This window comes from Heloderma suspectum, chromosome 4 (assembly GCF_057233095.1).
Source record: "Heloderma suspectum isolate Gila_16-S chromosome 4, 16-S_ref, whole genome shotgun sequence".
NCBI lineage: Eukaryota > Metazoa > Chordata > Lepidosauria > Squamata > Helodermatidae > Heloderma > Heloderma suspectum.
Window position 1 is genome coordinate 179389295 of NC_139461.1, and position 13236 is coordinate 179402530.

Here is a 13236-nt window from a genome sequence, read left to right on the forward strand (position 1 = left end):
ACTATGTTGCTGTCTTTCCTCTCTAACCCTTACTATGTTAGTTAACTTAACCATATATATTATTCCCCATACTTTAATAATCCAGTCATCAACTGTAGGGGCTTTGGGGTTTTTTTCCAGTTTGCCGATATCAGTATTCTGGCGGCTGTTAATAAATGCACTATCATCTCTATGTCATCAGATAGAACAACTTCCTTGACATAACCAAAAAGAATAACTATTGGATCCAAAGGTAGTCTATATCCTGATATAATCTCAATTTCATCTATTATATTTAGCCAATAGTCCTTAACGATTGAGCAAAACCAAAAAACATGGGCCATATCTGCGTAAGGCATTTTACATCTCCAGCAGCTGTTATCACCTTTATGATAAATGTGGTTAAGACTTGCAGGCATTAAATACCAGTGGAACATAAATTTGAAAAAGAAATATCTTCCAGGTTTGTGCTAATAGTCTGCTGTGATATATTATTCCAGATCCAAGTCCAGGTGCTTACTGGAATCAGACAAGTTAGTTTTCTTTCCCAGCTTTTCTGATAATTATTAATTGTAAGATCTAAATCTAATAGAACTTTATAGAGCTCACTAGGTTTTCCTGATTTTGTATCATCAAATTTTCAAAGGTGTTTTCCCCCAAAGAGGTCCGGATTTCCTTAGTAACCTTAAGACTATACTTCTAAGCTGTAGATATTGAAAAAATAAAGGTTGGGAGTATTACATTTCATTCCGTATTTGTTCATATGATTTACATATTCCCTTGTCTATAAGTGTGGTTATTTCTATTAGCCCATGATTGTATCATAAAGACAGATTTCATAATTGGGTTTCATCTGTCATCTCGTCGTTATACACAATAGCTGTTAATGGAGATAAACCCGGACTTAATACTCATTTAAGTTTCAACCAGTTGTTAAACAGGGTTTTGGTGCAGGGGTTCATTCTTAATATATTTCTATCAAATTTATTACAGAACAATAGAGTATTTTTCAACTCTGTTGAGAAATTATAATGTTCTAATTCAGTTGCTCTGTCTGGATTAAACCATGTCTTCAAATGCATAAGAATAGCTGCCCGCAACGTAATAATTTTTTTATGGCTGGGAAGGCTATTAAAGGTAGCGATGGGTGGATTCCCTACTTGCTGTTCCAGCCGGGAATTTGCCCTTGGGGAGAGGTGATCCATTCCTCCCCCCAGACTCCTAGCTGGCCAGCTCTGCTCCGTGGCAATTTCGCTGGCTGAGGCTACCTGTCTCCATATGCAAATAACATCTTCTGCGTCATTTGCGGCCATAAAGGTCTTAGGTTAAGCTAAATGCAGCCAAAAACACACAGATACAAATGCATTTATGGCTGCATTTACCTTAATCTAAGACCTTTACGACTGCAAATGGTGTAGCGGATGCCATTTGTGTCCAGAGACAATCAGCCTCAGCCAGCAATATGGCAATGGCGACCGTATTGGTGGTACTCCGGAGCTGGCTGGCAGGGAGGATCCAGCTGGCAAGGACTTTGCAGGGAAACGGAGGTAAGCGATCCATTCTTCCATGGACTCCGGACTGGGATCTGTGGAGGAATTCTCCAACATCCCTAAGTAAAGGCACAATCCTACAGCTGCTAGATAGTGGCTAGACAGCCATAGGATTGTCCAGTTTCAGGGAACCAATCTCAGAGCCCGTGCTCTGAGGTCAGTTTCTGGAAAACCACCTCCTACCCCCTCCCCTGCTGCCTCGTTGGCAGTGCAGATCATCCTCAAGCTCTGTGTTCCAAAGAGCAGCATGGAACCGGGCAAAAGGGGGTGTTCCTGGGGGCAGGGAGGAGTGGGGAGTGTGGAAGTGCTGGTATGATGCTTCCTATGTGTCATTCCCCCCCACACACACAGACACTCCTAAGTCCTGCGGCTAGACAGCCAAAATTGGCCATCTAGCTGTGAATGCAGGGTGGCTGGAGCACAGAGAAGAACATCCCCTCTATGTTCCACCCACCCTGCATTGGATAGGTGGTTGCCTTTGAGTTCGGAGGTGGCCACCTATCCCCACTGGATTAATCCTATCCCCATAGGATTAATTACCATCTGGCCCTCCCTTAATTAATTACATTATTTTTATTCCATTATTTTTCCCATTATTATCACATTATTTTTAATGTGAGATAAAGACTTCCCCATTGGGGTACATTGTTGCTCAGTTTTTCACAACTGTGCCCTCATTTTCATTGTGCATTTTGTTTCAAGTGAGGGAGTGAAGTGGAATACCAAGAAATGATGTGGTCTGGCCCGCAGACCCACAGTGTGCAGATGAGGAATCATGTAGTCACATGGAGATTCCTCACAAAAATATGTCGTGTTCCAATTGCATGTGAATCTTCCCCTCATGAATAGAAAATTTTGGCTACCAATTCCTTGCATTTTATAAAACTGGAAATTTAAAGAAAATTACAAAGGTATTAGAAAATTCTGACATTGTGAGAAGGGATTCTAGGACTGTAACAAAATACCTTGACTCCTGTAGAGGAGAACAACTGCCCACACACAGAGGGAGAGAGACAGACAGACAGACAGACAGACGGCACATCCCTCGGCCAGTGTCCTAGTTCTTGGCCTAAATGCCAGAGATGAAGACAGATGTGCTTTGGTATTGGGCAGTGTTTCCCAAACCTGATAATCTGAAGCACAGTTCTTTCTGAATTAAAATGGGAGATACACATCATTCTTGTGGATGAAAATTTTTACTTTTGAGTAAGGGTAAGGGCCAAACTACATGCAACATCATTCACATGTCAGAGCCGCCTAATCCCACACCAGGGTCCCAAGCTGGCTTCAGTAATTGCATGAATGGTTTAAAAATACACTGGTGGTGTTGGGGCCCCATTCTGGAGCAAGGGATTGTGTGTGTGTGGGGGGGGCTTTAACCCTTTGCCCCTTACTGCAGTCCCGATCCAGATCACAGGTGGAGGCACCATTTGCATTGAGCAAAACAGCTCCTGCTGGCGAAAATGGAAGCTTTTATTCCAATGCAAAGAGCAGGCATAGAGACCCCAATCCAGATTGGGACTGCAGAGGGTTAAAGCCCCCTAGCCCCATGCTAGGATCCCAATCTGGATTGGGGTTCCACACCTACAATTTACTATTTAAAAATCGATTCAGGCAATTGCTAATTGTGTGAATGCCATCTGTTCTTTTTTGGCCATAAGAGAAAGGTCACCTGCCCCCAGTGATTTGATTCTTAAATCACAAACTTACATGGAAATGGAATCAAATGCATTTAAGATGGGAAAATTGAGAGTAACCAAAATTGATGGATTCGTCCATCTCTAGGAAGAGCACGTGCTTTGCATTCAAAAGGTCCCAGGTTCAATCCCCAGATAAGGCTGGAAAAATACTCCTGCCTAAAACATAGGTATCTGCTTCCAGGCAGTGTAAACCAATAGTCTGACTAGGCAACGTCCTATGTACCTAGATGCAAGAAGCAGCCTTTCCTCCAGGGAATGGTTCTGCTGTATCTCTTTACAAAGTGTGACTGGATCATTCAGCCACAAGCCCTATAGCTGATGGAAGTTGGTGAGAAAGAGTAGTGCACCATGCAGACTTCCACTTCTGTGTGAATGGATACTATGGGCTCTCAGGCACCTTTCATTAATTCCCTTTTATTCCTCATGGCACACTAGCAGTTCTTTCACCACATGGTACGCTAGTGTGCCCCATGTGGGAATTAGAGGTATAAGGAAAACTTTAGGATTAGAACCTGCATATTTCTGTGTCCGGTAAGTGAACTTGGGCAAAAACCAGCTAGGGTTGTTGATGATGACCCCTACAGAGTTCTGTGGAAGATAGTCGTAAGCCTGCCCCAGAAACGTTTGTTAGCTTTATCCAAACTCTGTCAGCATCCTTTTAACTTCCTAAGAAGTTAAAAGTCTCCAGATGTATCGAATTTATCATCAACATTTAGTGGCATCTCCAGAAGTCAAGAAGTGGAGATGTTGTCTCACCTCAGGAATATGAGATGGACAGAGGAATATGAGTGACATTTCACAGGGCAAGTTGTGTGGTCCAAAGAATAAAGATTTGAACTTGGACCTCTAAACCTTGGTTTGAAATCACAGGCATGGTCTCAGGCTACTCTCTGAGCAGTAGCATCAGACGAGCAGTCACTATCTCTGAGTCTCACTCTTTTTATCTCTAAAATGGATCTTGAAACGATTTACCTTACAGTAGGGATGGTGGAGAAATTTGAGATGGGCTAAAATGAGCTCAGACTTTTAAGAATCTCACCTGTGGAATCCACTGTAGACTGATCTCCTCAGGCCACGTGGAGTCCAAGGACTTCCAGATCTTTTTTTTTACTTTCCCAAAATTCACATGTATTTATTTGTAGGGAAATACACAAGATTCTGCTGAGATGGGTAAATATACACAGGGAAAACTTGAATGGAATGGGGGACAATATGCTAAATTTTATGTACTAAGGTAAATTATGTAAATTGTTGTGAACCCTGTTACGGAATTGTTTGAGTATTTTTCCGCCCAATGGAAAAAAAATTCAAATCCATCTGTGAACAGACCACAAAACAAAAGGTGCCTGACAATCCACGATACACAGCCGGAGTGGATTTTACCCATTCATACATACACAATTCATACATCCCTACCTCACACTGAGCATGCTCACACTGAGCATGACTTATAAAAAGCTCACAAATCAATCTGTACATTAAACCTGCCATACAAAGTACAACTGATAACTTCAGAGAAGGAAAGAAATATTTTGAATTTGCAAAATGTCCATCATGATAGTGTGTGTGCGTGTGTTTGTGTGTCTGTAAGGATGGCTTGGATGTCACAAGTTCTCCTAGCATGTGCAGTGTTTCTGGATGCTCACTTTACAGAGATGCATTGTACTCCACTGGTCAGCAAGAGACGCTGGAAATGTTTTCTGTCTCACTGCCACAGTACCCCCAGGTACATTGCTTTATTTTCTCCATAAGAATGAATGGCAACTATTTATGTATAGGTGAAGAAAGCAAAGAAGCCATTGAGGTATTCCAGTTGGGTGGGGCTAAATCTGTTTCCTGCTCCTGCTGACCCCAGACAATGGGAATCAAGCCTGCTCCTATCTGCATAGCCCCATCCTTAGTTCTTTTTCTTACTCACCCTACAGCACCCTTCCCCAACATGGTACTCTCCAGATGTTTTGGACTACAACACGCATCAGCCCAGACAGTATGGTCAATACTTAGGGATGAATGTAGCTGTAGTCCAAAATAGCTGGAGGGCACCAAGTTGGGGAAGGCAGCTCTAAAGAGTGATGGAATGTGAAGAACTGAGATAGCACATTATGGATCTGTCTCTCCCTGCTGATACATTACAAGGGTTCATTGTCCAGTTGTGATCTTACAAGAAATGCATATATACATCCCACAGAAGAGCTGCCAATATTTTCAGAATATTTTATTTCCCCTCTCTTTAAAAACAAAACACACACAAACACACATTTTGAAATGCAGAACAAAAACCAACAATGAAAAGAAAAAGACGCATTCTTGATTTTCTCCCAGACTTGCACTTTGAACTGAGGAAACTAATGTTACTTAATGCCCCCCCCCCCAAGGGCATTTAACATGCTTCAGAGATAGGATGCTTTCTAGTCTGATCAACTCAGATAGACTAATCTGATTGAAGGCTGCCCAAATGCAACCTGCTCTTACAGCTTCACAAATCATGATGGCTACCTGGGATTTGGTGGTGGGGAAAGTCAGTAGTATAATGAAAATTAACTGGATGGGGTGATCATCACTCATATCAGAAAGGGAAAAGAAGGAAGACATTGATGACTCGTAGGTTCACATATTGCTGGGTGTGCTTTTTTGTTGTACAAACGCTGCCTTCTGCACAGAAAGAGAGAGAAAGCGAGAGCTTCAGAGTGCTCATCTGCTTGTTTATGTGTCTCCTGGTTTAGATTTCTTTTCTTGGGTCTCTGGCATTTCTTCTGTGAAAACCCGAAGCATGAAACACTGTTTTGCTAACCATATGCCGAAGTGGTAATAAAATGCTACAGGAAATCAGAAGTTCTTTTCCCAAGGTAAAATAAGCTTCTCAGAGAAAAATGGTTCAGCTTTCCTACTCGGTCCATGGAATTATAATAGCTGTGAAACTTGGCTAGCTTAGCAACTGAGCGTAAGATGACTGTTCCCTTCACCAGATTTATATCGGTGAAATTTACACATCTTGTACTCTCAAGGCAAGGGATCTTCCCGTCATATTATGCCCTCGGGACCATTTTACTCCCCTTAGGAACATGCTGCACACAGAGCATCTGGTACCTTTCCTGAACTCAAATTATTATCTGGAAATTATATCATAACATAGTTTGTCCACTAGATTCCAGTTTCAGTTGTATTGTTTAATCCATTTTGGCTTATTTTAGAAAAGCACCCTTTTGTCAGACAGTGAAGAATGGGTACAGGAGTTGCTATTAAATCAAATGAGATTATACCAGAGAATATATCAGGACATCTTTTCTCAAAACATTGATCTTTCTGGATGTTCAGATGCTCTATTTTTACAGATGGACCACAGAATTATATGCCCTGGGGATCATAGAAGGTCATCAAGTTCAACCTACATCAGGACTCACATAAATGCACAAACACACAAAACACCATTGGCATTGATCAGTCCATGTAATCTAGAATACAATGCACCACCCCAAGCAGAGAACAATTGAGAATGATGTACACAGAGCAGATAGTTGCATGTGATGTGCACCCTGATCCCATTATGATTACTCACAAGTAAGTCCTACTGAGCCCAATGGGGCTTTATTCCCAAATAATTGTGCATAGGGTTGCAGTGTTAACAAACCAACGAACCAAAACCACCAACAAACCACTGCCACTTGGATTGCTAACAAAGATAAGGAACGGTTAATATCCTGCCAAATTGATGCCACATTAGTCAAAAAGTACAATCATTCATTGGTACATAGAATAAAACACATCCTTTGAGATAGTGGAAAGGTTCAAGGAATTGATAGAAGAGGGCAACTAAGAGTGTGAGCTATCTGCGGGGAAGACTTCAGATCTGACCTTGTAGACAGCCTTAGGCAAGCAAGCCCACTGTTTTCGCAACCTCAGTCTTCTCCCTCCCTCCAATATGGAGAGGATGATGATATAATGGAGGAGGAGGAGGAGGAGGGGGAGATCCCATTTCCTGATCAGTGCCAGCTCTAGGTTTTTGATGGCCCTTGGCAAGAGACCCTCAATGACCCCTGTCTCTCAGCTAATCTATCTTCCCACTGCTATTGTCCCCAGCTGCTATTGCTTCTCATCTGCATCATTGCTACCACTTGCTTCTTGACAGACAGAGAGCCAGTGAACAAGCCAGCACCCAGCAGTGGCATCTAGTGCTTCTGTTTCTCACCATCACTATTATCTGGGCCAGAGTGAGAAGCAGGTGAAGTAGAAGGTTGCAATGGTGAAGTGACGAAGCAACCCCAGGGGCCTCTTGTCAGTGGGCCCCTGCTGGGATGTTGGCCCTTGGAAGGCACCCAACCTACCCTTGACACTGGACCTGCCTCTGATGGTTGAAGACAAGAGGTTTGGTGGTAGAAAAAAACTATCCCAGCCCAAAGGCTGGCTTTCACTGAAGTTTCATGTGAGATGCTACACAGCTAAGGACCATCTTCCATCCACACACTCCCACACATCAAGCAGAGTCAGGAAACAAAAGGAGGGACATGGAGGAAAAGAAGTAGCACTGTAGATAGCGCCAAAACCAAAGCAGAAGACATTGGCTATGATTGGGAGGACACAAAATAAACAACCCTTTTCTCCCCTCAGTGGGGTACCCTGAGTGAGTACCAGAAGCCTACCTCTGCTTACTGAGACATTCATCTTGAGCGAGGCTGAGGGCCTGCCAGCCAGTGTCAGTAACACAGACTACTTGGAACAAACCGAGTACTCACGCAGTGGCTACATCAGTAATGGGGCAAGTTCTCCCTTTCCCAATTAACATCTTTTAGTGACCAGGAGGTTTTGGGATCAGACTGAGCTGTGCCCTCTGAGTCATGCTTAGGGATGTAGTCTACAGGGCCACCATTTACGGATGGCCATCTTCAGACCACATATGATTATTCCAGTGGAGAGCAACACTTACACCTCTGATCAGCAACCTGGTTCTACATACTGACAGACTGAATTAAATGCCCCCCTATGTGTTAGGTATGCATGCTAAAGGAATAATCCCATTTGTTTTGTTTTGTTTTTTTAAAAAAACAGTATATAGGAAGGATGACTGTTGTATGCTGAGAATATTGCAATAGTTCTTGTGACAATAGACAATGAAAACCAAACAAAACAGATGGCCTGGAAAACAGTTCACTTGTCTCTTAAAAAAAAAAAAAAATCCTTGAATCAATGTATGAAAAAGCAAGGACTTAGACCATTCCCTTCCTATTTCAACCTCCCTCTCCCGACTGAAATCTGAAATGCTGTCCCCCATAGTATGTCTGAACATATGTCTCTGTGTTACTTCCACAGGACTAGTGTTGTGATTTTATATGAACAGTTACATTGGAATAAACCCCACTGACCTCAATGGAGCTTATTTCAGGGGTAAACCCATTCTGAATCGGGTTGCATGGCATTTCATATAAATTATTTTCTCCTCCTGACTGTACAATATACAACTCGATCCACTGCATGCCCCCTCAAAGTATACCTTGTTAGGTTCAGTAGGCTTTGCATTCTGTGCTCTATTTATTGCAGTGTTAATTGACTTCCCTGGGTCATTAGCAACTTTTTGCATTCAGGGCACTTCCTAAAGGCTCACTTCATCTCCCTCCTATGCGGGGAGTTTGGGGGGGGGGAGCAAAAAAAAGAAAAAAGAAGAATGGTTAATGCTTAAGCCTCATAATTTAAAGAGTCTTTCCCCAACCTCCCTTTGAAGAAGGGAGTTTCATTTTATGGTGCAGTCAACTGAAAAAAAGAAATGGCTGGAGATGGTTGTGCGATACAGTCATTCACCAAAGGATGCATGCAATTTAATACTTAATGATATTTGCACAGGAAAGGTGCACAGAAAAGCAGAAAGCAGGCACTTTCTACTGATGGGCAAAAGCACAAAATCCATGACCAAGATGCTTCATTCTGGAACGCCTTACACCCTATTTATTTCTGCTAGCTTTTGCCCATTTCTCACCTAATTCCTACCCCTCATCTCTGAAAAGCTAACAAAGAGGAAAGATTGCATAGATGGCTTTCCTTTGGGAAACCTCTTGATTTAACTAATTTGGATAAATTAGTACAATGGTACTAGGCACAGAAAGTACTTTGGCAAGCAGGCTTATGCAGATAAGCATGTTCTTCTTTGGGTAAGGCAGAAAACCCATGGGATGGCTGACTCAAGCAGCCAAAGTGGAAACCAAACTGGTAAAAGACAGTCAAAGTCTTCCTGTGTCTCTCCAATGGGAGCAAATGCAACTTGGAGATGGAGCCAGATGTGGACTCAAGCCATCTGAGATTTCTGGAGTCTGCTACCATCTGGCTGCAAAAGCGAGACACTCCTCAGTGAGAAGAGAACTCCCTAATACATGTGACAATGAAAAGAAGCCATATTCCAGTCTTCTCTCCCACCCAGAGTGACAGACTTGCAGTGTCTCAGCAAACAATGTTTAGGAAGCCTCTGCTCTCTACTCTAGATCCTTTGCAATGCACATTTACATAGGCAAAGCAGTGGTAATTCGAGTTCTCCACACTGGGTTCGCCCTGACAACAATTCAGTGAAGGAGATTTGTTATTCCTGTCATTCACCCAGAGGCTTAAAGAGAGTGATCCGCTCAAGGAGCATTTCCTCAGACCTAAGGGCTGGTAACAGCATTCCGTGCACCTCGGTGTTCAGTCATGCCGGCCACATGGCCACGGAAGCATCTTCGGACAGCGCTGGCTCTTCGGCTTAGAAACGGGGATGAGCACCGCACCCTAGAGTCGGACACGACTGGTTGGGGACACCTTTACCTTTAAGGGCTGGTTTATACCCATGTATTCACCATTTGGTGTCTTTCTATGTGTGAATGGGCCATCACAGATATGTCACAAAGAGAACATGCACCTCATTTCCGATAACCTCAGATGCAATGTTTACAATGGGGTCCATTCACACATTCAGCTGCCAGGTTACTGTATGTGCATGTGTAGAGAGCTTTCAAGTGTTGGGAAATCAAGTGAAGCAGATGAATGTGTGAAGTAGCCCAAAGAGGCCAAATGAATGGTGGGGCTGGAAGGCAGGAAGAGGCTGAACCTTAGTCCCTCTCCCTGCCCCTCACCAACCAAACCATATCCTATTACTACTTACTAAGTGATAACTTCAGAAATAACATAGGAAGCTGCATTATACCAAGTCATTCCATGGGTCCGTCTAGTTCATTCCATGGGCCCGTCTCTACCACAGGTGAGGAACCTGAAGCTCTGCAGATATTGCTGGACTATGACTCCCGACATCCATGACCATTGACCATGCTGACTGGGGTGGATGGGAGCTGGCGGGCCGCATGTTCCCCACCCCAGTTTACACTGAATAGCAATGACTCTCCAGGGTTTCAGACAGAAGTCTTTCCCAGGCCCAGCCCTATCAAGAAATATCAGAGATTAAGCCTGGCACATCTCCCACCCATGCACACTGTATGCTCTACCACTGAGCTATGACCTTCCCCATGCCAGTGCACATGTAACCACTGACCTAAACATAGGTCAGTCAACCTATGTTGTCCTGCCAACGGAGAGGAGGATTTGACCACCATGCAGATGGGTGGTAACTAAGATCCTACTTGCTGCTTCACAGGTCCTTACAGAGCATCCACAGGGATAATGAGCAAATCAGGCTGTTTTCTGCACCTCACTTCTTACAAAATGGTTGTCAGGATTTGGGGCATGGAACTGAAACACACACAAAAGGTCTCCTCTCCCTCTCTCGCTCATGTGCCTTCTCTCATTCCTATTCATCCCATCCAGCTTTCCTTGCCTCTTGTTCCCCATGCTGGCCAGACTCCTGGCATTCTTCATAAGGGAAGTGATCCCCCTCATGAGCAAGGAAAAGGCACCATGTTCTGAGCTGCGTTGCAAGCCTTGCAGAGTGGAGAGCAGGAGCCCCACCAAAAATGTGCCTGGGCCACTGCACCCTACCGTCCTTAGCATACCGATTAATGCAGCCCTGCCTGGCCCCTCCTGTTCTTCCAGTAGTGGAATCTTGTAACATAGAGGCACAGAAGATAAGGGTGCAACAGCTACGAACATGAGGATCTGGGCTGATTGAAGAAAAGAAAGAACCACTACATCATTCTTACTGGTTGAGATAATTCACCTTAAGGGAGAATTGCTCCCTCCCCTTCCCCTATGATTCCTCTATCACCTCTTTAAAGCCAAACCATACAAGTCAAAAACGTCACAAGCTGCTGAATGATCCTTGGGGATTTTATTCCGTTTTTTTTTCTTTTCTTTTCTTTTCTTTTTCTTCCTCCCCTGAGTCATCTTTCCTGGCTGGTATGGCATTCGTGGTGGTGGAGGTGGTGCCTCCTCCCTACCCCCCCCCCCCATAGTATCGAACTAGAAATGGCACATTAATGCTGATGGGGATTTTCGCCTGTGAAGCTTGCCACTTGCTTGCTGACTGCAAGTGCCCATTAAGACACCATTAATTGCATTGATTTATTTGTAGATGATGTGCAGAAGAATGTTTTCTCGCCTCGCCTCCAACCTGCAAAGCCCGACTCACTTCCTCCTCCCTCTGCCCCCTTTTGACAGCCAAACTCTCGACCCCCTGTTGCCGGCTCTTATCGCGACTATCAAGTTCTTTCCCCTGGTCCTGCGATCCCCCTGAGCACCCCCTTTTCTTTCCCCTCCCAATCCCGCATTCTATCAAACACACACACCACACACCACACACCACACACCACACACCACACACACACCCGATGATTCCAACCAACGCCAGTTCTGTAGCTAACCTTCGGGCAGCTTTCACAAGACGACCTAACGAAGCAGAATCGCTTACCTAGCTGGCTCGCCCGCGTCTGGCGTTCTCTGAAGTGAAGCGGATTGCGCTCAAAGTTTCTCTTTCCCCGTGATCCCCATGAGTTGAGGGAGCTGGGCTTGCAGCTGCTGCGGTAGCCGCGGCCGCCTCCTCGGAAGTGTAATTGACTAGCCCCGATTGGGATTTGGTTAATTACACAAGTTTTATCTGAGTGGGTGGAGGGGGAAGGCCAACGATGACAAGGAGCGAGAGAAGCTCTTCTACTCTGCCTTGGTGTGTGGATGGAGACGCTGCTGCAAGCAACCACCCAGCGCCCGCCCGACCAAGGTGACTCGTCTTCCCTCGCTCCCAGCTGGTGGCAGAAGAGCTAGGAAGGACACGAGAAGGGGGTGGGGGAAGGGAGGCAGAGCGAAGATCCCTTTACTCCGGTTTAATTAAGCCGAAGCAACTCCTAAGAACTGGAGATTCTCTCAGAGATACTCCAAGGCGGATTAGGAAGCAAAACTTCCACCATTTTCATCACCGGTGCAACCCCCCCCCCCTCGTGCGATAGACGCCCGTTTTCCTCCAGATTGATTAAACTGGAATAATCACAGTGAAAAGCTGCTGTGCACGCTTACCTGAGATAAGCCCAGTTAAACACAGTCAGGCTTACTTCCGAGTCAACGTGGAGAGGCTGGAGCTGTGCAAAATAAGACTGGCTTTGCTAGTTCAGAGCAAAAGTCCATCTTCTGGTCCAGTATTCTGTTTCCAACCGTGGTCAGCCGGATGCCTCTGGAAACTCGCAGGAAGGGCATGAAGGCGGCGATGACTGTTCCCTCCGGTTTATTCCAAGTGTCTGGTCATCGGAGGTGGGTCTTTAATTCCCATCACCACCAATACACTCTAAAACCACTTCTCCGAGCACTGAGAATGCTGATGACTTGAGTTTGGAGGGCTGGGTTAGACAGACAAGGAGCCAACGAATCGGGCTGAAGTGATCGTGCGAACGCCTCTTCGGTGTCGTGTGAGCACAAACGGCTGTGAAGAAAGAGGAAATGGCCTTCTCCTTTTTCTGTGAATCGGTTCGAAGTCGAGGGCAGTAGAAGCTGATTTTAAGAAAATCTAGAGGGTTCCTCTATTCCCTCTCGCCCGCATTGGATCACATAAGAATGAGTAGGAGCGGAGAGGAACAGTTGATTCTCTGAGAAGGCTTTCTGCCTCGCATTTGTCGCTG

At 44.7% G+C, this 13236-nt stretch overlaps 1 protein-coding gene across 1 annotated transcript in view; it reads right to left on the bottom strand.

The window, feature by feature from the left end:
- BRINP3 (BMP/retinoic acid inducible neural specific 3) overlaps positions 1-12915 on the bottom strand; it is a 440239-nt gene extending 427324 nt beyond the window's left edge. Inside the window, exon 1 of the mRNA XM_084848196.1 lies at positions 12641-12915. The gene's annotated coding sequence lies outside the window, so the exon portion shown is untranslated. The remainder of the gene's footprint in view (positions 1-12640) is intronic.
- Positions 12916-13236: the final 321 nt, after the last annotated feature.